The sequence below is a fragment of the Nuphar pumila genome, chromosome 17 (assembly GCF_984573655.1).
Source record: "Nuphar pumila chromosome 17, dmNupPumi1.hap1.1, whole genome shotgun sequence".
NCBI lineage: Eukaryota > Viridiplantae > Streptophyta > Magnoliopsida > Nymphaeales > Nymphaeaceae > Nuphar > Nuphar pumila.
In genome coordinates, this window is record NC_143265.1 from 48,858,190 (window position 1) to 48,884,374 (window position 26,185).

A 26,185-nucleotide genomic window follows, 5' to 3' on the forward strand; every position below is an offset into this window, starting at 1 on the left:
CTAATCGAGATCTACCGGCAGTATGGAGAATTCGCAGAAGTCAGGTCGTTGTTCAGGACAGCTCAAGAGAGAATTCAACATGCGATGGTTTTGTGTACTGTGGGACTTGCTTTCTTTCCAGATGGACAGAATTATGTAGATGTCAGAATAGTGTAGTTTTTGAGAAGATGGGGAAGTCGACAGACCAGCCATCTCTTGATAGCCATGGCCGCGCTTGCTTTTCTATACAGAGGACTGACCCGCTTCACACTTGGAGAGTCCATCCTAGTCGAGGGATGTACCTATGCTCTTCAGTCTTGGTTCCTTCAGCATGTGCCGACTAGAGCTAGTTTGTTCAGATACAATGGCAAGGAACTTCTTCCAATTGCGCGGTACCGATTCATGATCGATTATCTGTAGGAAGAAGAAGTGGTGTGGGACTACTTTGATCAAGAATTATCACCTCCCAGATACACCTATGCATATGGCAAGAGATTCAAGCTACTTGGCCCATTTTCCTGTACCTACTACTATCCAGAGTGATGCATCAGACAATTCTCTCAGAGACAAAAGCGCGTAGAAGCTCGGCTACTATCAGGGGTTATGCCAAAGTTTGACCTTACATTAGCACAATGGTCTGAAACATACCATTCTGCCATATATGGCTGGGATTCTTTCATCATTCTCACTCTTTTCCTTGGTCCTCGTGTCTCTGTTGATCATTAAGAGTGGTGACAGACTGTCTATATACTCCCTCTTTCTCAAGTCCACTATTGATGCAATCATATTTTTCCTTCAATAAAGAAAAAAAAATCCTTCAATTTTCATTCTATCATGGTTTGATAACCTCGCCTAGGTGACAAGGCATATTTGCAGTTGTTCGTTCTCCTTGCAAAGAATGACAACATAATTGTCGTGACTCCAGCGGCGACCCAATCCCTAGTAATGGGATGTTCTTTCAATTATCTATCAAATTCTCATCAAATATTTTTACTATATTCATTTATATCTTGAATCTTCATCATCGAAATTTAATCATAGGATAAAGGTTGGGTGGATGAAATGGAAAAGTGCTACTGGAGTGCTGTGCGATCGTAGAATGCCATTGCGGTTGAAGGGAAAGTTTTATAGGATGACTATTAGACCCGCTTTACTATATGGTACGGAATGTTGGGCTGCCAAGAGACATCATATTCAAAAAATGAGTGTAGCTGAGATGCGGATGCTTAGATGGATGTGTGGAAATACAATAAAAGATAAGATTCGGAACGAAGAGATACGTAAGAAGGTAGGTGTTGCACCCATTGAAAATAAGATGCGAGAGAATCGTTTACGGTGGTTTGGACATATTCGGCGAAGGCCTAATGATGCTCCAGTTAGAAGGTTGGAGAAATGGGAAAATATATTAGTTAAAAGAGGTCGGGGTAGGCCTAGGAAGACTTGGATGAAGATGATAGGAAAGGATATGAATGCTTTGAACCTCACCGAGGACATGGCGTTGGATAGAAATGATTGGAGGAAAAGGATTCATGTGGAAGACCCAAAATGAATTTCTTTTTTGGTTCATATCGCTGACCCCAATTGTTTTGGGATGAAGGCGTAGTTGTTGTTGTTGTTGTTGTTGTATTCTACAAAGAGCATCAGTATTCCCAAGTGGTTCAGATCAGATCAAGCAAGAAGACACCACTGTATCAGGGCATCAGTGATTTTAGAAGCAGGCAAGAAGAAATGGATTCTCCAAGATCTGCCAGAAGACAGAGTTTGAATGATAGGGATGACATTGATCCTACTACATATCAGATGTTCAAGAAAATGATGATTAGGATGATGTCTGAGCAAGCTAAGGACTGTTTCAGAAAGGCTCCCATCAAAAAAGAAGACATCTGTCTCCTTCTCTTAGAATATCACTGGTAAGAGTAACGAGCGATTTGGCATGTGTCTGCCCGATATTTTATTATTGCCGATGTCCTCTATCATCGTGGATTCAGTTCTAAATATTTCAGATGCCTAGACGAAGATGAAGCCAAAGAAGTTGTCCAGGAGGTACACGAAGGCATTTGCAGTAGACTCATCGGCTACCAAACTCTTATCAAGCAAATCATTCAGGCATGATCTTATTGGAAGACTATGCAGCAAGATTGCTACCATTTTGTGAAGAAGTGTACTCTATGCCAGATACATGCACCTTCTATTCATGCGCCAACTACATATTTGCGAATCGCCATCTCTCCATGGCTATTTTCTATGTGGGCCTTTGATGTTGTGGGCCCCATCACTCCTGCTTCAAACAACTACAAATATTTTCTTGCCGCAACAAAATATTTCACTAAATGGGTCGAAGCTATCACTTTGCGTATAATAGAAGGTCGACACATGGTCTTATTCATCCACAAGAATATTGTTGTTTCGGCATACCGCACGATATCGTGTCAGACAATGAGAGTCATTTCAAGAATAAGAGAATGAGGACATTTGACTTAAAGTTCAGAATTCAGCATCGTTTCTCCGCTCCTTATTATCCTCAAAGGAATGGTCAGGCAGAGGCCACCAATAAGATTCTGATTCGAATCCTGGAGCGAACCTTGGAAACAGGCCATAATTGGCATGAGAAGATCCATGATGCATTATGGGCATACAGAACCACCATTTGTACTCCAACTAATGCTACTCCGTCAGAACTTGTCTACGGAACTGAAGTAGTACTGCCTCTACATATTCAGAAACCTGCCTTGAAGTTCGCATCACTGCTGGAGTTATCGCTTGATCAGTATTAGCAGCAGCGACTGGTACAACTTGATTTGCTCAATGAAAGAAGACTCAGAGCAACAGAGCACGCTCAATCATATCATCAGAGGATAGCCAAACAATATGCAAAATTTGTCATTCAAAGAAAATCTTGAGTCAATGATCTAGTGCTCAGATCAATGGCCTATCTCAAGCACCGTCTGGGTGGCAAATGGTCGCTGAATTGGGAAGGTCCCTATGTTGTTGAGGAAGCATTACTCTGCAATTCATATCTGCTCATCAATGCTGATGGTGTGGAATTATTAGACCCCATCAATGATCAACATTTGAAAATTTTTTATACTTAAATCCTCTATTCCATCCTTTGTAATTCCTCAATATATTTTCCTCAATAATGGTCAAATCCTTCTTTCCCAGTTACACTGGGGCATTATTTTAAAATTTGTCTTCAAAACATTATGTATGCAGGCAGGATCAAACAAATCTCTCATTTTGCATACATGTGCATTCATTTACATCATTTTGCATACATTTGCATTCATTTACATTTACATGCATTCATTTGCATCCATTTACATTCATTTGCATCAAATTCACTTCCCCTTCAGGTTGAGGGATAAATCCTGAGACCCCGACAGTTGTCTAAGTCGTCGTGAGGGTGAAGACTGAAAATCTTCTATCAAAATCAATTAGTAAATTCTCAAAAATCCAGTGTTCGTGCTGGAAAGATTTTCAAAATCCAAGGTTCGTGCTGGTAAAAATTTTCTAAATCTAGTGTTCGTGCTGGTAAATTTTCAAAAATCCAGTATTCATGCTGGTAAGATTTTCAAAATCCAAGGTTCGTGCTGGTACATTCTTCTAAATCCAGTGCTCGTATTGGTAATCTCTCAAAATCCAGTGCTCGTATTGGTAATCTCCCAAAATCCAGCGCTCGTACTGGTAATCTTCCAAAACCCAGTATTCGTACTGGTAATCTTTCAAAACATAATGCTTGTACTGGTACGTTTTCAAAATCCAGTGCTCGTACTGGTACCCTTTAAAAATCTAACACTCGTGTTGGTGTCTTGCCCATTGGTCGCGTTATTCGATCTCTTAGGTGCAGTCTTCACGCTGACCTTTCATCAGAATTCAAGTTCAATATTAATTATGTCAATTTCGACCTTCGGGTCATCCAATTTCTATCCCCGTTCAGGATAAGGGGATAATCCTGAAACCGTTCATAGAAGCAATCCAAGTCTATATAATAGTCCTCGTTCTTCATTAAACTGATAGTGTTCCGAGTGAACTGATAGTCGTTCTTCATCGAACTGATAGTGTTCCAAGCGAACTGATAGTCGTTCTTCATCGAACTGATAGTGTTCCAAGCGAACTGATAGTCGTTCTTCATTGAACTGATAATATTCCAAGCAAACTGATAGTCGTTCTTCATTGAACGGATAGTGTTCCAAGTGAACTGATAGTCGTTCTTCATTGAACTGATAGTGTTCCAAATGAACCAATGTCGTTCGTAGGCTGAATACCTATCGAACCCATGTCGTTCCTAGTGAACCAATGTCGTTCTTAATTGAACCAATGTCGTTTGTAGGCTGAATACCTATCGAACCCATGTCGTTCCTAGTGAACCAATGTCGTTCTCAATTGAACCAATGTTGTTCGTAGGCTGAATACCTATCAAACCCATGTTGTTCCTAGTGAACCAATGTCGTTCTCAATTGAACCAATGTCGTTCGTAGGCTGAATACCTATCGAACCCATGTCGTTCCTAGTGAACCAATGTCGTTCTCAATTGAACCAATGTTGTTCGTAGGCTGAATACCTATCGAACCCATGTTGTTCCTAGTGAACCAATGTCGTTCTCAATTGAACCAATGTTGTTCATAGGCTGAATACCTATCGAACCCATGTTGTTCCTAGTGAACCAATGTCGTTCTCAATTGAACCAATGTCGTTCTTAGGCTGAATCCCTATCGAACCCATGCTGTTCCTAGTGAACCAATGTCGTTCTCAATTGAACCAATGTCGTTCTTAGGCTGAATCCCTATTGAACCCAGGTCGAACCCCTGCGAAACCAATGCCGTTCTCAATAGAACCAATGTCGTTCTTAGGATGAATCCCTATAGAACCCATGTCATTCTCAGTAAACCAATTCACAATTTTGACCTTTTTAGCCAATCAATTTCCAATTTCCAATTTCCAATTTCCAATTTCCAATTTCCAATTTCCAATTTCCAATTTCCAATTTCCAATTTCCAATTTCAAATATCAAATTTCAAAATTCCAATTTCCAAAATTTGACCCTTTTGGTCATCCAATACCAATTCCAATAAATTTCTCTTGCGAGAGACCCTTTTTATAGGGAGAGTTCGAGGGAGCTCGTTCTTTTCGCATGCTATCCAATTTGTTCACTTAGCCCCTTTTCAAGGAGAGTTTGAAGGGACTCGTGTCTTTGTGAACCGTTTGCAAAACAAAATTCCAATTTCACACAAGGAACCCTTAGTTCAGGGAGAGCTTCGACGAAAGTTCGCTTTCCTTGTGACCATAATTTCGTACTAGGCCATTTCATCGTGAAGGACCCTCTTTTCAGGGAGAGTGTGATGGACTCGTTCCTTCATGACCGATTCACCGACCTCATCATTACCGGCCCCCTTTCCATAAGAGAAGCCTAATGTTAGGAAGTTTTGACGAAAGCTTAATTTCTCTTCGAAAGTTCGTTTTGCAAACACCTCCTCTTCAGGGAAGAGAGGAGTAATTCCTATTTCCAATTTCTGAATCTTCTCCTTTGGGGAAAGGAGAAGAAAATTTTTGTCATGGGTGCGTTGCGTTGTGCTTCAGATGCTTGCTCTCACCAAGGATTTCAAGAACATTTTGCCAATTTGTCATTAAATATTTGTTGATTTCAAAATTTTTATTGTACAAAAACATTACTTCAGAATACCTTCAGTATTACTTTCGAAAGGACAAAGCTTTCGCGAAGAAGGATTCAAAATTCAAAATTTTTCTATTGGCCAACCAAAAGGATGAAGAATAAATCCCCGATATGGCCAGCAAAGGAAATTCAATATTGTTGCAAAGCCATAAGTGATCGGTATTGATCGCAGTCAATGGCACATTTTTAAAGATCATTCTTGGAAAATAAAGCAGTCGAAATATCCTGGGTGATACAGAAAAATCCATTCAATCCCTACATCTCCTCAATCACCTAAAGCTGCAATTAAATATCTGCAAAAGGGATCTCTCAACTGTTGTCAAGATGAAGGCGAATTAGGCGAGTAGATCCCCGGGGCCAAAGAAGATTCGAATCATCTCCAAGATGGCGGAGTTTGTGACGAATCCTTCCAGGGAAAGTTCAGAGCACCGTCAAGATGAAGGCGACTGCGATGGGCCTCCCGACAAACCCTAAAGGATATTTAACTTCTGCTATCATCAAGAGATTTTTAACCAAAGAGCCAATAACCGTCAATATAATCCCTGAGAGAAAAGAAGGATCGGAGCATCTCTGAGATGAAGGAGTTTGTGACGTACCCTTCTAAAAAAAAAAAAAAGAGAGAGAGAAAAGTCAGGACATCTCCAAAATGAAGGATGATGTAATAAAATCCCCAAAAAAATCCAAGAGAGCTTCAATTCTGCCAAAAAAGAAAAAAGTGAACAGAAAGATAATCATGAGGAAAGAATCCCAGGATATCAGACCGCCAAATTTGCCAAAGAATCCTCTTTAAATTTTGTGAAATTCTATTATCAATATTCTTTCACCAATTGCTTTCACAATGTCAAGAATACTCTCTTTTCTGCTCATATCAAGGAAATTGATAGCTTCCTTGAAAGAAAGTCAATTGCAAGAAATCTGAATTCGAATCTTGATTCTACGGAGTTAAGCCCAATCGAAGGTAATACTTCAGGTAGAAAAGAGGGATTATTTTCAAAACAATGTGCATCATTTTAAATTATTTTGAATCAACAATAATTTTCAAACATTCTGACAATATTTTCTAGCCATCCAGACGTGAAGCGCGAGTTTGAGGTTCATCTTTGGCGCACCCTGACATCAGTTGTTATCCCTTTTAAGGACTTGATAACGGGAGTTTTCAAGATTTCTTTCCTTCTGTTGGTATAATCTGAGCGCATGGGCTCTCAGATTCGCACACTTCCCTGTGTCCCCGCTGTCCCACCATAGACAGTCCAATTTCGGCTTGAGGTTAAGCCACCAATAATTTTCTCGCAAAAGGTCATCAATTTCAAAAGTTATTTAGTCTCAGCAATGAGGCACCCAAAATCAAATCCCTTTTCAAGCTTTAGGGACCCCAATTTCATCCTTTTGCAAAACCCCTATCGGACTCATTGTGCGGAGATCCGAAGGTTCCATCATGGTTTCTTCCTTCGAGGATTCCATTCATTTTCCGCCCAATCAGGATAAAGGTACAAACCTGAGCCTCCTTTGATGAGGTATTTCATTTTTCGCCCAATCAGGATAAGGGTAAAAACCTGAGCCTCCTTTGATGAGGTATTTCATTTTCCGCCCAATCAGGATAAGGGTACAAACCTGAGCCTCCTTTGATGAGGTATTTCATTTTCCGCCCAATCAGGATAAGGGTACAAACCTGAGCCTCCTTTGATGAGGTATTTCATTTTCCCCCCAATCAGGATAAGGGTACAAACCTGAGCCTTCTTTGATGAGGTATTTCATTTTCCGCCCAATCAGGATAAGGGTACAAACCTGAGCCTCCTTTGATGAGGTATTTCATTTTTCGCCCAATCAGGATAAGGGTACAAACCTGAGCCTCCTTTGATGAGGTATTTCATTTTCCGCCCAATCAGGATAAGGGTACAAACCTGAGCCTCCTTTGATGAGGTATTTCATTTCCCGGTCAGGTTAAGGGTACAAACCTAAGCCTCATTTTAATGAGGTATTTCATTTCCCGGTCAGGTTAAGGGTACAAACCTGAGCCTCATTCTGATGAGGTATTTCATTTCCCTGTCAGGTTAAGGGTACAAACCTGAGCCTCATTCTGATGAGGTATTTCATTCCCCGGTCAGTTTAAGGGTCAAACCTGAGCTTCGTTTCTACACGAGGAATTTTCCGTCCCATCCAGGTTAAGGGCAAAACCTGAATCTCACTTCTTTTGAGGTAAAAGTTTTCTTCTTTATTCTCCATTGCATATCTACCATTTTCATCAGGGCTAATATTTTCATATCCAGTCAGATCCTTCTAACTGGGGCATTTTTATAGCCCAAATTTGGTGTGTTTTTCTTTGCCACTAAGCTCGTCTTCAAGCCGGCTTAGTAGCAAAGAGGGGCATCTGTAAACACTCCAAATTTTCCTCATCCATTCTCAAACAACCCTCTTCGTGCAGTGACAACCCTGTTAGGACAATGTAGGAGTCAAACCCCGAGTCAGTTTTAGAAAATCACCATTTTACCCATTTTCATTAGGAAAATTACCATTTTACCCTTAGGTCATCCCGAACCCTAGTCAGTCGGAGTCAACCAAGCTCACTGGTCAGTTTAGAACATTTAGAATATCAATCATTCCAAGCTCATCTGAGCTCACAGTGAGAAGACCATTTTCATTTCTGACCATTCCTGCCAAAATGGGATCATTTCTTCGGGAATGAGCTTATTTCTCACTCAAATCCAAGCAAATTGCCACCGAGTCAGTCATTCATAGTCAGTCATATTCCTCAGAGTCTAACTTGAGCTAACCAGGAGTTCAAGTGCTCCAATTTCAGTTCAAAACCATTTCTAAGTGTTCAGGAGCCCATTTTAGTCCATTTCAGCTCTTTCAGCTGAAATTGAGCCGAGTTCAGTCAGTTGAGTTAGTGTTTGAGACTTGATTTTAGTTCATCTCAGTATTACTGACCTTTGTTTTAGCTCAAACCCAGTTCAGGTTCGTAATTCACTTCATTCCAATGACCATTCCATACCATTTCTCTAAAAATGGCAGCTTTTCTTGAAAATTCAGTTGGAAAAGTCAGTTGAGTCAGTGTCCGTTGAGTTCATTTGAGTTCTGAAACTCTAAAACCCAGCTCAATCCAGTTCATTTCAGTTGAATCCAGCTCAAACCCTAATTTTCAGTGTTACTCTAGCTTGGCAGAGCTCGAAAATCATTTCTTCAACCATTTTTGCAAATTTTGTCAATTTTAACACTTTTTGAACTGATACAAGTGTCAATCGGGGTCTAACATCCAAAATTCTTCATTCAGGGTTAGCATTTCGCATAGCATTTCATGTCATTTCTCATCATTTCATATCATTTCTCAGCATTTCATAACATTTCATCATATTTCATTTCATTTTCGAAGTCCAGAACTCCAGCTTTATAAATTTCAATCCAGATTGAGTTTTAAAAGTTTTCAGAAATCAATTTCAAACCTCGGGTTTCCAAAATTGACATTTTCACCCCGGGAGTCTAAATTTGGAAATATTTTCTCAAGAAAAATAATATGAATTTCTTTCAAAATCAAATTTTCAAGTTTTACACTGGATTTGCTTCGCAATGAGCTATTGAACTTCAAAATCTGAGCTCATTTCAAAAACTGCCAAAAATAGCTCGTTTTGTCTGAAAATAGATTTGGAAGCATTTTCTCAACAAAATCAAATTTGGATTTCTTTCAAAATTACATTTTTAAATTCTACATTGGATTTGCTTTGCAACGAGGTATTGAACTTCAAAATTCGAGCTCGTTTCAAAAACTGCCAAAAATAGCTCGTTTCATCTAGAAATTTTCTGAAAAGACTATTTTACCCCTTTAATCGTCAAAATGAATTTCAAAAGTGGAATTTGGACCCGCTCTGACATGGCCCATCCATTTGCATTTTCTGTTTTAATTTATAAAAAAAGAAAAAAAAATTACCTTTTTCTTTATTTTTTTTGTTTGTTTTATTTTTTTTTATTATTTTATTTTCCTAAGGTGGGACCCACAAGGGGGTCGACCACCCTAGCCCTCAATCCAGCCCATTTCCTTCCTTTCTTCCTCCATTTTCTTTTTTATTTTTATTTTTATTTTTATTTTTTTACTTTCCTTTTTCCTTTTTTTTCTTTCTTTTCTTTCTTTCTTCTTTCTTTTTCTTTCTTTTTCTTTCTTTCTTTCTTTCCTCCTTTCTTTCCTCTCCCAGCCACTCACGTATACCCTATCCAGCCCCTTCTCTTCCTCTTTCCCTCTCCTTTTCCTCCCTTTCTTTCCTTTTCTTTCTCCCCTCTTCTTTCCTTTTCCTTTTCCTTCTTCCCTTCCTTACTCCTTTCTTCCTCCAAAGCCATACGGCTGTAGCCTTGGGCATTACACAGCCTTCTTCATTAATCAATGGTAACTTAGGGAAAGATATCATCTTTCCTAAGTTACCAATCAAAAACAAAAGGAAAAAAAAGAACGGCTGGCCTCCCAAGCTCAATTCACGTCTCTCTCTTTCTCTCTCTCTCTATCTCCCTTGAGCTCTCTCCTTCTCTCTTGGCTGTTGCAGCCACAACAGCCATCCTCCTTGTAGCAGCTCCTCACCATTGCTGCAACATCCACAGCAGCTTCTCCACCTCTCTTTCCTTGACAGCACCACCTACACTTGATGCAGCCCATCTTTCACCACAGCACAGCAGCTTCATCTTCAACTTCCAGCAAGCTCCTCCCTAATCAAGGCAGCAGCAACATACTATCATCATTAGCTCCAACTTCCATCGTTGCAGCACCTTCAAACTTCAAGCTCTTTACAGCAGCAGCCTTCTCCAGCCACCTGTGTCAACCACACTTTGACAGCAACACAACCACCTTCACCAGCCGGACCTCCTTCCTCTAGCCATTCCTCCCAGCCAGTTCAGCCACCTTAAAGCCCAGCTCCCCCTTTGCTTCAGCCACATCAAGAGGCTCCTTGATCACCCTTTGCTACCATCCTCTCCTCCATAGTAGCATCAACTACTCTAGCCGGCAGCCACCAAGTGGCAGCTCCACCTCCTTTGCAGCAAGGCGCCACCACCAGTCGGACCTCCATCCAGCTACAATCCTCATTCACCACAGCCCAGCAACAGCCTCTGGGCGATCAGAATCTTCTCCCACTCCAGGTCTCCATTGCTCCAGCTTGCTACCTTCAGCCCCTCGTTTCAAGCCCCAACGCTCTTCCAAACTCCCACGCAGCCTCTTCAAGTCCAACTACCAATCCAAGCGAGCGCAAGGTAAGGCTATGTTCCCCATTTGTGTTGAACGATCTCCTCTAAAATATTTACCCCTTTAAGATGTTGAATCCCATATGAAAACACAGATTTTAGGACAGGTTTTGCGTGGTTGAAAGTTCTTATTTTCTATGATAAGGCTACATAGGTGAGATGATCCATCCCTTTGATGGACTGGATCTCTCACTAATAGCCAATATCAAGTCAACTTCGTACATCCCCGGTTTTTTTTTTTTTTCTTTATTTTAAACATTATATTTATGTTAAATATGCATTTTAGGCATCTCATTAATTTAGTTTTATTATTTTATTAGTAGTTTATTTAATGTCCTTAAGATTCGTATTAAACCTTGTAGATGTTAATTTCAGCATAAGTTGCAGTCATTATTTTACATAGATTTTCGTTTCAATAAATCCAAAAAAAAAATATTTGTAGTTAGGTTTATTTGTCCAAGATTTCATGTTAGAAATTTAGATCCGTTTGAGTTTTGGAACCTTATCAAAAAAATCAAATCCCAAGCTGGGATTTTGGACTTCTCTGAATTTTCAATTTCTGCTTTAGCAGACAAAAACCTCCGGCACCACCCTTGTGGAAGATTTGAATTGTCATTCAAAAATCACATTGGATTCATAATTGAATCTACTTATGATCTGGAAATTTTTAGGATTTTCCTGGCAGTTTTGATTTCTGTCAAAAATCAAATTTCTCAGCTCTTTGGGAAAATCTCAATTTTCCTTTGTTAGGTTATAGACAGACCCTAATTCACCGAGTCCATACAATCTGTAATCCGTCTGCAAAAACTTTCAACATAAAAGTTTTTCCTAACATAATTTCCTGTCATTTCCCAAAATTTGGGAATTTTTGGATCTGTTTCATTATTTTTCCCGGATTTTCTCTTTCTGTCTAACAGATTCCAATGTCCAGAAATTCCAGAGATTTAGGTCTCTGATAATAGTGTGGCCTTTTCCAAACCGTAACCTGAATCCCAATGGTGTCAAAAGATCAAATCTTCCTCTGTTTGTCAGAAACAGTCTCCCATAATTTCAGCCATTTTCCCATCTGTCTTCCATTTTTCCCACATTTTATACCGAAACCTGTCTGTTTCCTTCATTTACTAGAGTCGCCGGATTCCGATCCGACTTGCCGGAGTGGTACAGCTCCGACCATAGGTCAAAACCAGAAAGTGTAAAAGGAAAAAATACTTTTATCACTGTCCTCTGTCACCCCATAAAATTTGGGAAATTTTTATGGAAATTGGATATCCTAAATCCCCTTTAGAATCAACATTTTAGGCAAAAATCACAAAATTTAGGGTTTTTATTTGAATTTCCATATTTAAAAATACAAAAAAAATTAGATTTTCGAGCTCCATTATGTTTCTAGGGTTATTTTAGGTGTCCATGCCAAATTTGGTTTAATTCCAAGTTCATTTGCTCCATGTGTTAATTTATCTTTAAATTCAGAAGCGAAAATCAGGTTAAATTTGATATTTATGATATTTTCGCCATTTTAGGGTTTTTATCATGTACATAAGCATGTAGAATCATATTAGGGTTAATTTCAATGTCATTTTCATTTCATATTTTTCAATTTTACAAAATTTATTTCAGAAAATCCTGGTTTCAAGGCCATAGTCTTGTTATTGGGGGTATTTTGGTCATTTTGACCTAAATTTCGAAATTTCCATTTCTAATTCTCCAAAATTTCATGCATATCATCATATCTTATCATATTATGTTTGATTTATTTCATTTGATTTTCAAAATTCCAAAATTTACAAAAATTCTTTCTGAAAACCCTGATTTCAAGGTCATTAGGGGTATTTTGGTCATTTTGACCACAATTTCGAATTTTCAAGTTTATTTTCAAAATTTATTCATTATTTCTCATGTTTATATCAAAGGGGGTATGATTCTGGGTTTATATCTGAATAATATTCGATAATTTTCCATATTTTCGGATAAATTCAGAAAAAACCTACATTTTTGTGCTAACCTTGTTTTCTAGTTTTGCAGGAACATTCAAGAAGAAGACTTAGCTTTTATTTTTTTATTTCAATTCAATGTAACCTCAAATGTAATAATTTGGAATAAGAGTTACTTTTCTGCTTAGAATAGGGTTGCATTGCATATAGTTTAATTTCTGCAAAATTTTAATATGTGATGTATGATTCATGCACATTATTTCAAATTCACTATGGTTTACACGAATGGCACGTGCACAAGCTTTTATGGAGTTTATAAACTCGGTGGGATTCGTATTTATGGCCATAGTCAAAATACGAGGAAAACCAAGATTTATGATCTTCATATTAGCCACATTCAGCCTACACACTTAGGCTAACTTCAAAAATGCACTGCATTTTTCAAAAGTTCAAAAGAATTTCTCAATTCCTCAATGAAATTCCCTTTTCAAATTCATATTCATTCATTCATATTATTCAAATTGCATAGTTTTCAAATTCATTTTCCAATTTCAATTTAAAAAAAAATTCAGTTTACTCAAGAATTTCCAAGTCTTTCTCAGGATCTGATTTTCTCAAAATCCTAAGTTTTTAAATGACATTTCAAAGCATTTCCCAAGTTCAAATCAAGATTTTCCTGTGTTTTCAAATTCTCAAATTTCAAAATCCCAAGTTTTCAGAAATCGATTTTCTCATATTTTCCAATTTTCCTGAGAATTCATTTTCCATTTCAAAAGTCATTTTCCAATGAATTTCTTAGATTTTCTCAGAATTCTCAAATCCATTTTCTCAGAAAAGCAATTCCAAATTTCAAAATCGATTTTCCAAAGTTCAAGTTTCATGAGAAATCACTTTCCAATGCAAATTTCTGATTTCCAATAAAATTCAATGATTTTCTGAGGAATTCCATTTTCAAGCATTTTCCAGTCCTTTTCTAAATGCATTTCAATTTTCCAAAGCAAACATCATATTTTCTCAAACTTGCATTTTTCAAAATTCCATAGCACAAGCCTGATTTTTTGTGCATTCTAGGAAAAATAGAGCATAATTTAGATATTTGAGTCAAGTCAAAGCATGTAATTGATCCTTGGTTCAATTACCCCTGGTAAAGGCGCCAGGAACGGTTGAACCTCGTACCGACAAGCGGATCCCATTCCACGGAATTTTCCCGCAAATTTTCAAAACGGAGGCGAGTAAATTTTTAAAATCATTTTCAAAACTTTGGTCGAGTTTGACTCACGAAATTCGTTTCTCTCTCGCAAGGGAGGGGAAAAAATTTTGCGATGATAACAGGTTTGGCGACCGTGATGACTTGGCGGTAGAAATTGGATGACTTGGCGGTCGAAATTGAGAATTTTGGTAATTTGAAAATTGGAAATTGGATGACCCGGAGGTCGAAATTGAAGAATTATGGAAAATGATTCAGGTTTATCCCTTAACCTGAAGGGGAAGTTCAGGTTTATCCCTTAACCTGAAGGGGATGTTCAGGTTTATCCCGAAGGGGAAGTTCAGGTTTATCCCTTAACCTGAAGGGGATGTTCAGGTTTATCCCTTAACCTGAAGGGGATCGTACTGGTACCCTTTAAAAATCTAACACTCGTGTTGGTGTCTTGCCCATTGGTCGCGTTATTCGATCTCTTAGGTGCAGTCTTCACGCTGACCTTTCATCAGAATTCAAGTTCAATATTAATTATGTCAATTTCGACCTTCGGGTCATCCAATTTCTATCCCCGTTCAGGATAAGGGGATAATCCTGAAACCGTTCATAGAAGCAATCCAAGTCTATATAATAGTCCTCGTTCTTCATTGAACTGATAGTGTTCCTAGTGAACTGATAGTCGTTCTTCATCGAACTGATAGTGTTCCAAGCGAACTGATAGTCGTTCTTCATCAAACTGATAGTGTTCCAAGCGAACTGATAGTCGTTCTTCATTGAACTGATAATATTTCAAGCAAACTGATAGTCGTTCTTCATTGAACGGATAGTGTTCCAAGTGAACTGATAGTCGTTCTTCATTGAACTGATAGTGTTCCAAATGAACCAATGTCGTTCGTAGGCTGAATATGTAACGCCCCGGATTTCCAAAACAAAGCTAAGTTAAAATTTTCATGAATTTCTTTTTTTTTTTTTCTTTTCTTTGCAGCGGAACTTAGAAAAGCTTTTAGCAGCGGAATAAGACGATAATGAGTCGTCAGTTTTAGAAAACCCCGAGCACGTTGCAGGTATGTGGCCAAGCAACTCATTGACCACCAAAGTGTTCCATTTTATCGAAAACCACTTGTTTATTACAACATCACTGCTTAGAAAAGCAGTATATGTTCAATAAAAAGGAAGCAGTACAACCCTGGAACTCGATGCCGCCTTGCTCCGCATATCGCCACGCAGGTTCAACACCTGAAATCCCCATAAAACGGGGTCAGAACCACTGATGGTCTGGTAAGTAGGCAACCACCTATCTATTCAACTCAAGTAAATGCATAGACCACTCAGGGTCGCAGTTCGTAATACGACGCTCAAGCCTCCATGACTTAGCGTATATCGCAAAAGCCTCATCAGGGCTATGAGTTGAACATCCACGCAAGTCGTCATGACTTCGCATAAGCCTCTTCAGGGCTGTGAGTTAGAATAACCTCTTAAGTCTTTACGACTTAGCCTTGACTTCCTCAGAGTCACGAATGGATGTCTAGCTCAAGCCTTTATGCTTGGCACATCCGTATCCTACGAATCTAAGGATAGCTCTCCGAGCTTCACTTAGTCGTACGGATATCAATGGGGTTCTTTCCCAATCGGTCCAGCAGTATACCGACCATGACACCTTCACAAAGGTTATGCAGGACTGACTCAACAACGTCATTCACTCATACATTCAAAGTAGCGTTGTACCTAAGCTAATGCTTTGTTTCGATAATTGCACCTCCCCCTGAGCTTAGGGTACTCATATCTGGGCGACAACGCGACGATCTGGGGGTTGATTATTCTATGTATTTTAGATACCCCAGAGGCCTGTTGACCCCATCCCCCTAGTAGGACGGTACAGCATACCGGAACAGATCCTTACTAGGTATCCGAATGCATTCTGCTACTGCAGTAGTTGAGTTCAATCCTTAGATATTTAAGGATAACCACGACCTCCATACCTCTGAGTGACGAAGGCCATCAATGAACTCTATCAGGTTCGGGTGAAATATATGTCACTCAAGATTGCGCCATCACCGTCTTCCTCGGTGAGAAATTCTGAAAGGGGCCTGCCGGTCTTACAATTACTTGACGAACATTGCATGCCTATAGGGCAGCCTTTGAGAAGTATGTACCCCACCCCAATCAACCACACGGTTTTCACCGTGGAACAAAGGTTTTATTCATATGCATGCTTAACTCTGCTCTCGGCACTTCGGCCTTGACGAGCACTTCACTTCTTTCGGTGGAAACAACACACTCCGGCTCAGCGGCCCTTACGAGTCTGGTTGTCTAATAGTTCTTAATGAGCATGCACATGACTCGATCTCTACGGATCGGCTACTCGGCGTATTTTTACGCAACGAGCTCAGGACCTTGTCAAGGCGCTACCACTACTTTGGCGCAACGGCTCTTACAAGTATGATGCCCTTGCAGGTGTCAGGGAGACGAGTCATTCTGACATCGTTCCAACAAAGGACATCATTGTGCCACTTAACTGGTTCTGGCAGCTCTTCTGCCAACCATTTTGTCAACACCTTCTCTGCTCTACCGGCAGTGGTGCGACGAACCTTTCTACATCGTAGAAGGCGTTCCATAACTGGGTAGCACTTCTGCTACGTTCTTTCTAAGCCATTCTTAGCTCCTTCAGGAATTTCAGCAGCACTTCCTCTCTTTTACGGAGAAAGCGTGCGTTTCTTTTATCCATTTCAGCGGCATCTCCCCTCTTTGGTGGGAAATCGCTACGCTTAACTCGGGAAATGGATGCGCACCGTTGTGCGTACTTTGCATCCATCAAGGTTGCAGGAACCTTGGGCCATAGCCAGGCCATACGTAATTGATTTAGTCTTTACGTAAAGAGCATTTTGCCAAAAAGGCGAAGCCTTTCCAATAGGGGCTTCATTCGTCAAGCAGAATCTTGCACGAGGAGCGGTAAGGGAATCGCATGGGCGATTTTGGAGTTGATCTCCATTTGAACGCTCACTTACGCGCCATATATGTAATATAAGCAGAAGCCTGTGCTTTATACAGCGGCGGCGTAAAGGAAATGGATATACTATTGTTCAGGGTGTGTAACTGAACGAAATATTCTACATATATAACAAAACAGGAGCCTTGGCATCGTTCGACGCGATGGCGTAAGTAAATACATTGCAGAAAGCAGGAGCCTTGACATCGTTCGACGCGACGGCGTAAGTAAATGCATAATCGGAAGTGCAGTAATCGTTAATTGCAGAAAGCAGGAGCCTTGGCATCATACGACGCGACGGCAAAGGTAAATTACATGGCCTGTGCGATATAAGACGCGTCGGCAGTATCAGCAGATATACACCTAGATCTGTATCCAACGATAGTTACGAGGCGAGCGAGTGAACACCGAAGTGTCCTAGAGGGCTCAACCAAGAACTAGGGTGAGATACTATTTTGAAGAACGCATATACTGCGTATTCGAACATATATATCCGACGATAGTTACGAGGCGAGCGCGTGAACACCGAAGTGTCCTAGAGGGCTCAACCAAGAACTAAAGCAAGATACTACTTCAGAAAGTATATGCTATATACAAACAATCAAATACTTGAGAGAGATGGTTTAATGAAGCGAACTTACTTCAAATCGTGGAAGAAACGGCTCCGGGTTGCTTCTTTGGCTTCGAGCCTTCCTTCGAGAGGTCAGACTAAGTCAGATGAAGCTGACTTAGTTGAGAAAGAGGTAGAGCTGGTCAAGCTACTCAACCTAAGTGGTTTGAACCAAACAGGGTTCGATCCAAGTCAACTGGGTTCAGCAGGTTCGAACTCAGCTCAAGTAGGCTAAGTCTGGGTTCAGAAATCCAAACCAAAAGCTGGACCAAAAAGGACTTTGACTTTGACTTCAAACCCAACTAGGTTCAAGTCAAGTCAACTGGGTTTGAGCTAGGTCAGGTGGGTTCAGACCTAGGTCAGGTGGGTTAGGACCAGGTCAGGCAGGCTCAGGCTAAGTCAGGCAGGCTCAGACCAGGTCAGGTGGGCTCAGGTGGGCTAGGCTAGGTAGGGGAGGTTTGGAAAAGGAGGAGAGAGAGAGGGGTTGGCGATTTTTAAAGAGAGGGGGGCTCCTTTATTTATAGATTCTGAAACTTGGGCCCCAAGTTTCAGAATCTCCTCTTTACCCCTTGGCTTTTCAGAAATCCCTTCCATGGAAGGTGCTGGAAGGAGCTGGAAGGCTCTGGAAGGTGCTGGAATATTCTAGAATCTTCTAGAATATTTTCTGAGAAATATTTCTGTGGGTCTCACCCATATTTCTGTGGGTCCCGCAAGAATTTCGGGTTTTCGGCGATTTTTTTTCGAAAAATTCTGAGTACGCCATTATCTTCGTATTGATGCCACTAAGAAAGTTGGCTCGCAGGAATCCTTTGATTTTGTTCAGATAGGAAGTTATGGCTTCCAGAGTGTTTGAGCATATATTCGCGATTCGACGAATATACTAAGTGTAACTGGCTCGCAGGAATTGATTCGTTTCGCATTCTGAGAAAATGCCATTTTTACCGGTAAATGCCTCATGAATTTTATTCAGATATTTTCTGAAAAATTGCGGGTCTTACAGAATACCTATCGAACTCATGTCGTTCCTAGTGAACCAATGTCGTTCTTAATTGAACCAATGTCTTTCGTAGGCTGAATACCTATCGAACCCATGTCGTTCCTAGTGAACCAATGTCGTTCTCAATTGAACCAATGTTGTTCGTAGGCTGAATACCTATCGAACCCATGTTGTTCCTAGTGAACCAATGTCGTTCTCAATTGAACCAATGTCGTTCGTAGGTTGAATACCTATCGAACCCATGTCGTTCCTAGTGAACCAATGTCGTTCTCAATTGAACCAATGTTGTTCGTAGGCTGAATACCTATCGAACCCATGTTGTTCCTAGTGAACCAATGTCGTTCTCAATTGAACCAATGTTGTTCGTAGGCTGAATACCTATCGAACCCATGTTGTTCCTAGTGAACCAATGTCGTTCTCAATTGAACCAATGTCGTTCTTAGGCTGAATCCCTATCGAACCCATGTCGTTCCTAGTGAACCAATGTCGTTCTCAATTGAACCAATGTCGTTCTTAGGCTGAATCCCTATTGAACCCAGGTCGAACCCCTGCGAAACCAATGTCGTTCTCAATAGAACCAATGTCGTTCTTAGGATGAATCCCTATAGAACCCATGTCATTCTCAGTAAAGCAATTCACAATTTTGACCTTTTTAGCCAATCAATTTCCAATTTCCAATTTCCAATTTCCAATTTCCAATTTCCAATTTCCAATTTCCAATTTCCAATTTCCAATTTCCAATTTCCAATTTCCAATTTCCAATTATCAATTTCCAATTTCCAATTTCAAATATCAAATTTCAAAATTCCAATTTCCAAAATTTGACCCTTTTGGTCATCCAATACCAATTTCAATAAATTTCTCTTGCGAGAGACCCTTTTTATAGGGAGAGTTCGAGGGAGCTCGTTCTTTTCGCATGCTATCCAATTCATTCACTTAGCCCCTTTTCAGGGAGAGTTTGAAGGGACTCGTGTCTTTGTGAACCGTTTGCAAAACAAAATTCCAATTTCACACAAGGAACCCTTAGTTCAGGGAAAGCTTCGACGAAAGTTCACTTTCCTTGTGACCATAATTTCGTACTAGGCCATTTCATCGTGAAGGACCCTCTTTTCAGGAAGAGTGTGATGGACTCGTTCCTTCATGACCGATTCACCGACCTCATCATTACCGGCCCCCTTTCCATAAGAGAAGCCTAATGTTAGGAAGTTTTGACGAAAGCTTAATTTCTCTTCGAAAGTTTGTTTTGCAAACACCTCCTCTTCAGGGAAGAGAGGAGTAATTCCTATTTCCAATTTCTGAATCTTCTCCTTTGGGGAAAGGAGAAGAAAATTTTTGTCATGGGTGCGTTGCGTTGTGCTTCAGATGCTTGCTCTCACCAAGGATTTCAAGAATATTTAGCCAATTTGTCATTAAATATTTGTTGATTTCAAAATTTTTATTGTACAAAAACATTACTTCAGAATACCTTCAGTATTACTTTCGAAAGGACAAAGCTTTCGCGAAGAAGGATTCAAAATTCAAAATTTTTCTATTGGCCAACCAAAAGGATGAAGAATAAATCCCCGATATGGCCAGCAAAGGAAATTCAATATTGTTGCAAAGCCATAAGTGATCGGTATTGATCGCAGTCAATGGCACATTTTTAAAGATCATTCTTGGAAAATAAAGCAGTCGAAATATCCTGGGTGATACAGAAAAATCCATTCAATCCCTACATCTCCTCAATCACCTAAAGCTGCAATTAAATATCTGCAAAAGGGATCTCTCAACTGTTGTCAAGATGAAGGCGAATTAGGCGAGTAGATCCCCGGGGCCAAAGAAGATTCGAATCATCTCCAAGATGGCGGAGTTTGTGACGGATCCTCCCAGGGAAAGTTCAGAGCACCGTCAAGATGAAGGCGACTGCAATGGGCCTCCCGACAAACCCTAAAGGATATTTAATTTCTGCTATCATCAAGAGATTTTCAACCAAAGAGCCAATAACCGTCAATATAATCCCTGAGAGAAAAGAAGGATCGGAGCATCTCTGAGATGAAGGAGTTTGTGACGTACCCTTCTAAAAAAAAAAAAAAGAGAGAGAGAAAAGTCAGGACATCTCCAAAATGAAGGATGATGTAATAAAATCCCCAAAAAAATCCAAGAGAGCTTCAATTCTGCCAAAAAAGAAAAAAGTGGACAGAAAGATAATCATGAGGAAAGAATCCCAAGATATCAGACCTCCAAATTTGCCAAAGAATCCTCTTTAAATTTTGTGAAATTCTATTATCAATATTCTTTCACCAATTGCTTTCACAATGTCAAGAATACTCTCTTTTCTGCTCATATCAAGGAAATTGATAGCTTCCTTGAAAGAAAGTCAATTGCAAGAAATCTGAATTCGAATCTTGATTCTACGGAGTTAAGCCCAGTCGAAGGTAATACTTCAGGTAGAAAAGAGGGATTATTTTCAAAACAATGTGCATCATTTTAAATTATTTTGAATCAATAATAATTTTCAAACATTCTGACAATATTTTCTAGCCAACCTGACGTGAAGCGCGAGTTTGAGGTTCATCTTTGGCGCACCCTAACATCAGTTGTTATCCCTTTTAAGGACTTGATAACGGGAGTTTTCAAGATTCCTTCCCTTCTGTTGGTATAATTTGAGCGCATGGGCTCTCAGATTCGCACACTTCCCTGTGTCCCCACTGTCCCACCATAGACAGTCCAATTTCGGCTTGAGGTTAAGCCACCAATAATTTTCTCGCAAAAGGTCATCAATTTCAAAAGTTATTTAGTCTCAGCAATGAGGCGCCCAAAATCAAACCCCTTTTCAAGCTTTAGGGACCCCAATTTCATCCTTTTGCAAAACCCCTATCGGACTCATTGTGCGGAGATCCGAAGGTTCTATCATGGTTTCTTCCTTCGAGGATTCCATTCATTTTCCGCCCAATCAGGATAAGGGTACAAACCTGAGCCTCCTTTGATGAGGTATTTCATTTCCCAATCAGGATAAGGGTACAAACCTGAGCCTCCTTTGATGAGGTATTTCATTTTCCGCCCAATCAGGATAAGGGTACAAACCTGAGCCTCCTTTGATGAGGTATTTCATTTTCTGCCCAATCAGGATAAGGGTACAAACCTGAGCCTCCTTTGATGAGGTATTTCATTTTCCGCCCAATCAGGATAAGGGTACAAACCTGAGCCTCCTTTGATGAGGTATTTCATTTTCCGCCCAATCAGGATAAGGGTACAAACCTGAGCCTCCTTTGATGAGGTATTTCATTTTCCGCCCAATCAGGATAAGGGTACAAGCCTGAGCCTCCTTTGATGAGGTATTTCATTTCCTGCCCAATCAGTATAAGGGTACAAACCTGAGCCTCATTCTGATGAGGTATCTCATTTCCCGGTCAAGTTAAGGGTACAAACCTGAGCCTCATTTTGATGAGGTATTTAATTTCCCGATCAGGTTAAGGGTTAAGCCTGAGCTTCGTTTCTACACGAGGTATTTCCTGTCCCATCCAGGTTAATGGCAAAACCTGAATCTCACTTCTTTTGAAGTAAATTTTTTTTTCTTTATTCTCCATTTCATATCTACCATTTTCATCAGGGCTAATATTTTCATATCCAGTCAGATCCTTCTAACTGGGGCATTTTTATAGCCCAAATTTGGTGTGTTTTTCTTTGCCACTAAGCTCGTCTTCAAGCCGGCTTAGTAGCAAAGAGGGGCATCTGTAAACACACCAAAATTTCCTCATCAATTCTCAAACAACCCTCCTCGTGCAGTGCCAACCCTGTTAGGACAATGTAGGAGTCAAAACCTGAGTCAGTTTTAGAAAATCATCATTTTACCCATTTTCATTAGGAAAATTACCATTTTACCCTTAGGTCATCCCGAACCCTAGTCAGTCGGAGTCAACCAAGCTCACTGGTCAGTTCAGAACATTTAGAATATCAATCATTCCAAGCTCATCTGAGCTCACAGTGAGAAGACCATTTTCATTTCTGACCATTCCTGCCAAAATGGGATCATTTCTTCGGGAATGAGCTCATTTCTCACTCAAATCCAAGCCAATTGTCTCTGAGTCAGTCATTCATAGTCAGTCATACTCCCCAGAGTCTAGCTTGAGCTCACCAGGAGTTGGAGTGCTCCCTTTTCAGTTCAAAACCATTTCTAAGTGTCCAAGAGCCCATTTTAGTCCATTTCAGCTCTTTTAGCTAAAATTGAGCTGAGTTCAGTCAATTGAGCTAGTGTTCAAGCTTTGATTTTAGTTCATGTCAATATTACTGACTTTTTTTCTAGCTCAAACCCAGCTCTGGTCCGTAATTCACTTCAATCCAATGACCATTCCGTACCATTTCTCTAAAAATGACAGCTTTTCTTGAAAATTTAGTCGGAAAGGTCAGTTGAGTCAGTGTCTGGTCAGTTCATTTGAGTTCTAAAACTCTAAAACCCAGCATTTCAGTTTAATCCAGTTCAAACCCTAATTTCCAGTGTCACTGTAGCTTGGCAGAGCTCGAAAATCATTTCTTCAACCATTTTTGCAAATTTTGTCAATTTTAACACTTTTTGAACTGGTACAAGTGTCAATCGGGGTCTAACATCCAAAATTCTTCATTCAGATTGAGCCTTTCATGTCATTTCTCATCATTTCATATCATTTCTCAGCATTTCATAACATTTCATCACATTTCATTCCATTTTCGAAGTCCAGAACTCCAGTTTTATAAATTTCAATCCAGATTGAGTTTTAAAAGTTTTCAGAAATGAATTTCAAACCTCGGGTTTCCAAAATTGAGATTTTTACCCCCGGGATTCTAAATTTGGAAATATTTTCTTGAGAAAAATAATCTGGATTTATTTCAAACTCAATTTTTTTAATTCTACACTAGATTTGCTTCGCAACGAGGTATTGAACTTCAAAATCTGAGCTCGTTTCAAAAATTGCCAAAAATAGCTTGTTTCGTTTGGAAATATTTTCTCAAGAAAAACAATCTGGATTTCTTTCAAAATCAAATTTTCAAATTCTATATTGGATTTGCTTCGCAACGAGGTATTGAACTTCAAAATCCGAGCTCGTTTCAAAAACTGCCAAAAATAGCCCGTTTCGTGTGGAAATTTTTTGAAAAGGCTATTTTACCCCTTTAATCGTCAAAATGAATTTCAAAAGTGGAATTTGGACCCGCTCTGAGATGGCCCATCCATTTGCATTTTATTGTTATAATTTATAAGAAAAGAAAAAAAAATTATCTTTTTCTTTATTTTTTGTTTGTTTTATTTTGTTTTTATTTTATTTTCTTATTTTATTTTTCCTAAGGTGGGACCCACAAGGGGGTCAACCACCCTAGCCCTCAATCCAGCCCACTTCCTTTCTTTTTTCTATTTTCTTTTCTTTCCTTCTTTCTTTCTTTTCTTTCTTTCTTCTTCCTTTTTCTTTCTTTTTCCTCCTTTTTCTTTCCCCTCTCTCCACTTACGTAAGCTTCTTTTCCAGCCCCTTCTCGCTTCCTCTTTCCCCCTCCTTTCTTTCTTCTTTTCCTTTTCCTTTTTCCCTTCTTCTTTCCTTTTCCTTCCCTTCCTTCTTTCCCCTTTCTTCCTTACTCCCTTCATATTTCCTCCAAGGTGATATGGCTGAAGCCATTCACGTAGAGTCAATAATCAAAGCCATTGCACACTATTAGAAACTTAGGGTTTTATGTGATTAAAACCTAAGTTGTAAAAAAAAAGAGAAAGACGGCTGCCTCCCAACTCTTAACGCCTATCTCTCTTTCTTCCGGCTCTCTCTCTTTTTCCCTCTCTCTCATCACCCTATCTTCTCCCATTAGCTTCAGCCATCTTCAACACATTAAGGGGCAGCTGCTTCTTCCTCACACAGTTTCATCATCACAGCAAAGGCCACCCTTTGCTCCAGCTGATCCAGTTACTTCCTCTCTTTTGTTGCAGTCATAACCAGCTTCTTCCAAGTAGCTGACTAGTCCCAGCCATCTCCTTCCACCAGTACAGTCACCTGCAGCGTCCAACACCTCTAGTACAGCTACTGCATCCTTCAAGATCTCCAGCAAAAGGAAGCAGTTGCCTGCTTCAGCCCATCTCCTTCAACACCTTCAGCAACAAGCCCTCCTCTCCGATCAAGGTGACAGCCACAACAACAAATCTCCACCTGCTTCAACAGTCCAGCATCTCCACCAAGGTAGCCCTCCTCTCCGATCAAAGTGACAGCCACAGCAACAAGTCTCCTTCAAGGTAAAGTAAGAAATAAAAAAAAAAGAAGCAAAAAGAAAAACTCTGTCTCAAGGTGCAATGAAAATTTTTCATATGATGTTTACATAGATCTAACACGAATACAGTTTAAAACTAGATTCACGAGTTTCTTTATGAAGATTGAATGATGTGAAACGGTCGTCGCCCATGTCAACGCTATGCATGTAAGATGATCCATTCAGAAGATGAATCAGATCTCTTATGTCAAAAGCCAACAACAATCAATTTCATATCCCCTTTTTTTTATTTTTTTATTTATTATTATTTTATGTTATTTTAATCATCATTTTAGTGAAAATCATATGCCTTAGGCGTTTAGCTTAATTAGTTATTGTTTTTTTCTTTTTTTCTTTTATTAGTTTCATTAATACATGTCTATTGCTTTATCATTTTTTTTTAATTCATGTATAGAGTCTAGTTGTTATCTCATGTATGAATCTTCGTTGATAAATCCTAAAAATTTTGTATTAGACATTCTTGCGTGTTATTGATATCCTGCAAAAATTCTAGATTGGTTTGAGGTCATAAATTTCATTTCAAAAGTCAAGAACCGAATCAAGTTTTGAACTCTCCAAAAATTTCAATCTCTGATTTAGCAGAAAATAACCTTCGGATTCATCCTTGTGGAGAATTAGGATTTTCCCCTAAAAATCACAGTGGATTCATGATTGAATCTACTAATGATCTGGAAATTTTTAGGTTTTTCCAAGCAGTTTTGATCTCTGTAAAAAATCAGATTTCTCAGACCTATGGGAAAATATCGATTTTCTTTCGTCAGGGTATAGACAGACCCTAATGCACCAAGTTCACCCAATCTGTAATCTGTCTGCAAACACTTTCAACATGAAAGTTTTTTTTAACATAATTTACTGTCATTTTCCAAAATTTGAGAATTTTTTGATCTGTTTCATTATTTTTCCTGGATTTTCTCTTTCTGTCTAACAGATTCCAATGTCCAGAAATTCCAGAGATTTAGGTCTCTGATAACAGTGTGGCATTTTCCAAACCGTAACCCGAATGCCAATGGTGTCAAAATATAAAATCTTACTATATTTGTCAGGGACATTTTACCACAATTTCAGCCATTTTCCCATCTGTCTGTCATTTTTTCCACATTTTCTACCGAAACCTGTCTGTTTCCTTCATTTACTAGAGTCGCCGGATTCCGATCCGACTTGCTGGAGTGGTACAGATCCGACCATAGGTCAAAACCAGAAAGTGTAAAAGGAAAAAATCCTTGAATTACTGTCCTCTATAACCCCATAAAATTTGGGAAATTTTTATGGAAGTTTGATATCCTAAATCTACTTTAGAATCAACATTTTAGGCAAAAATCACAAAATTTAGGGTTTTTACTT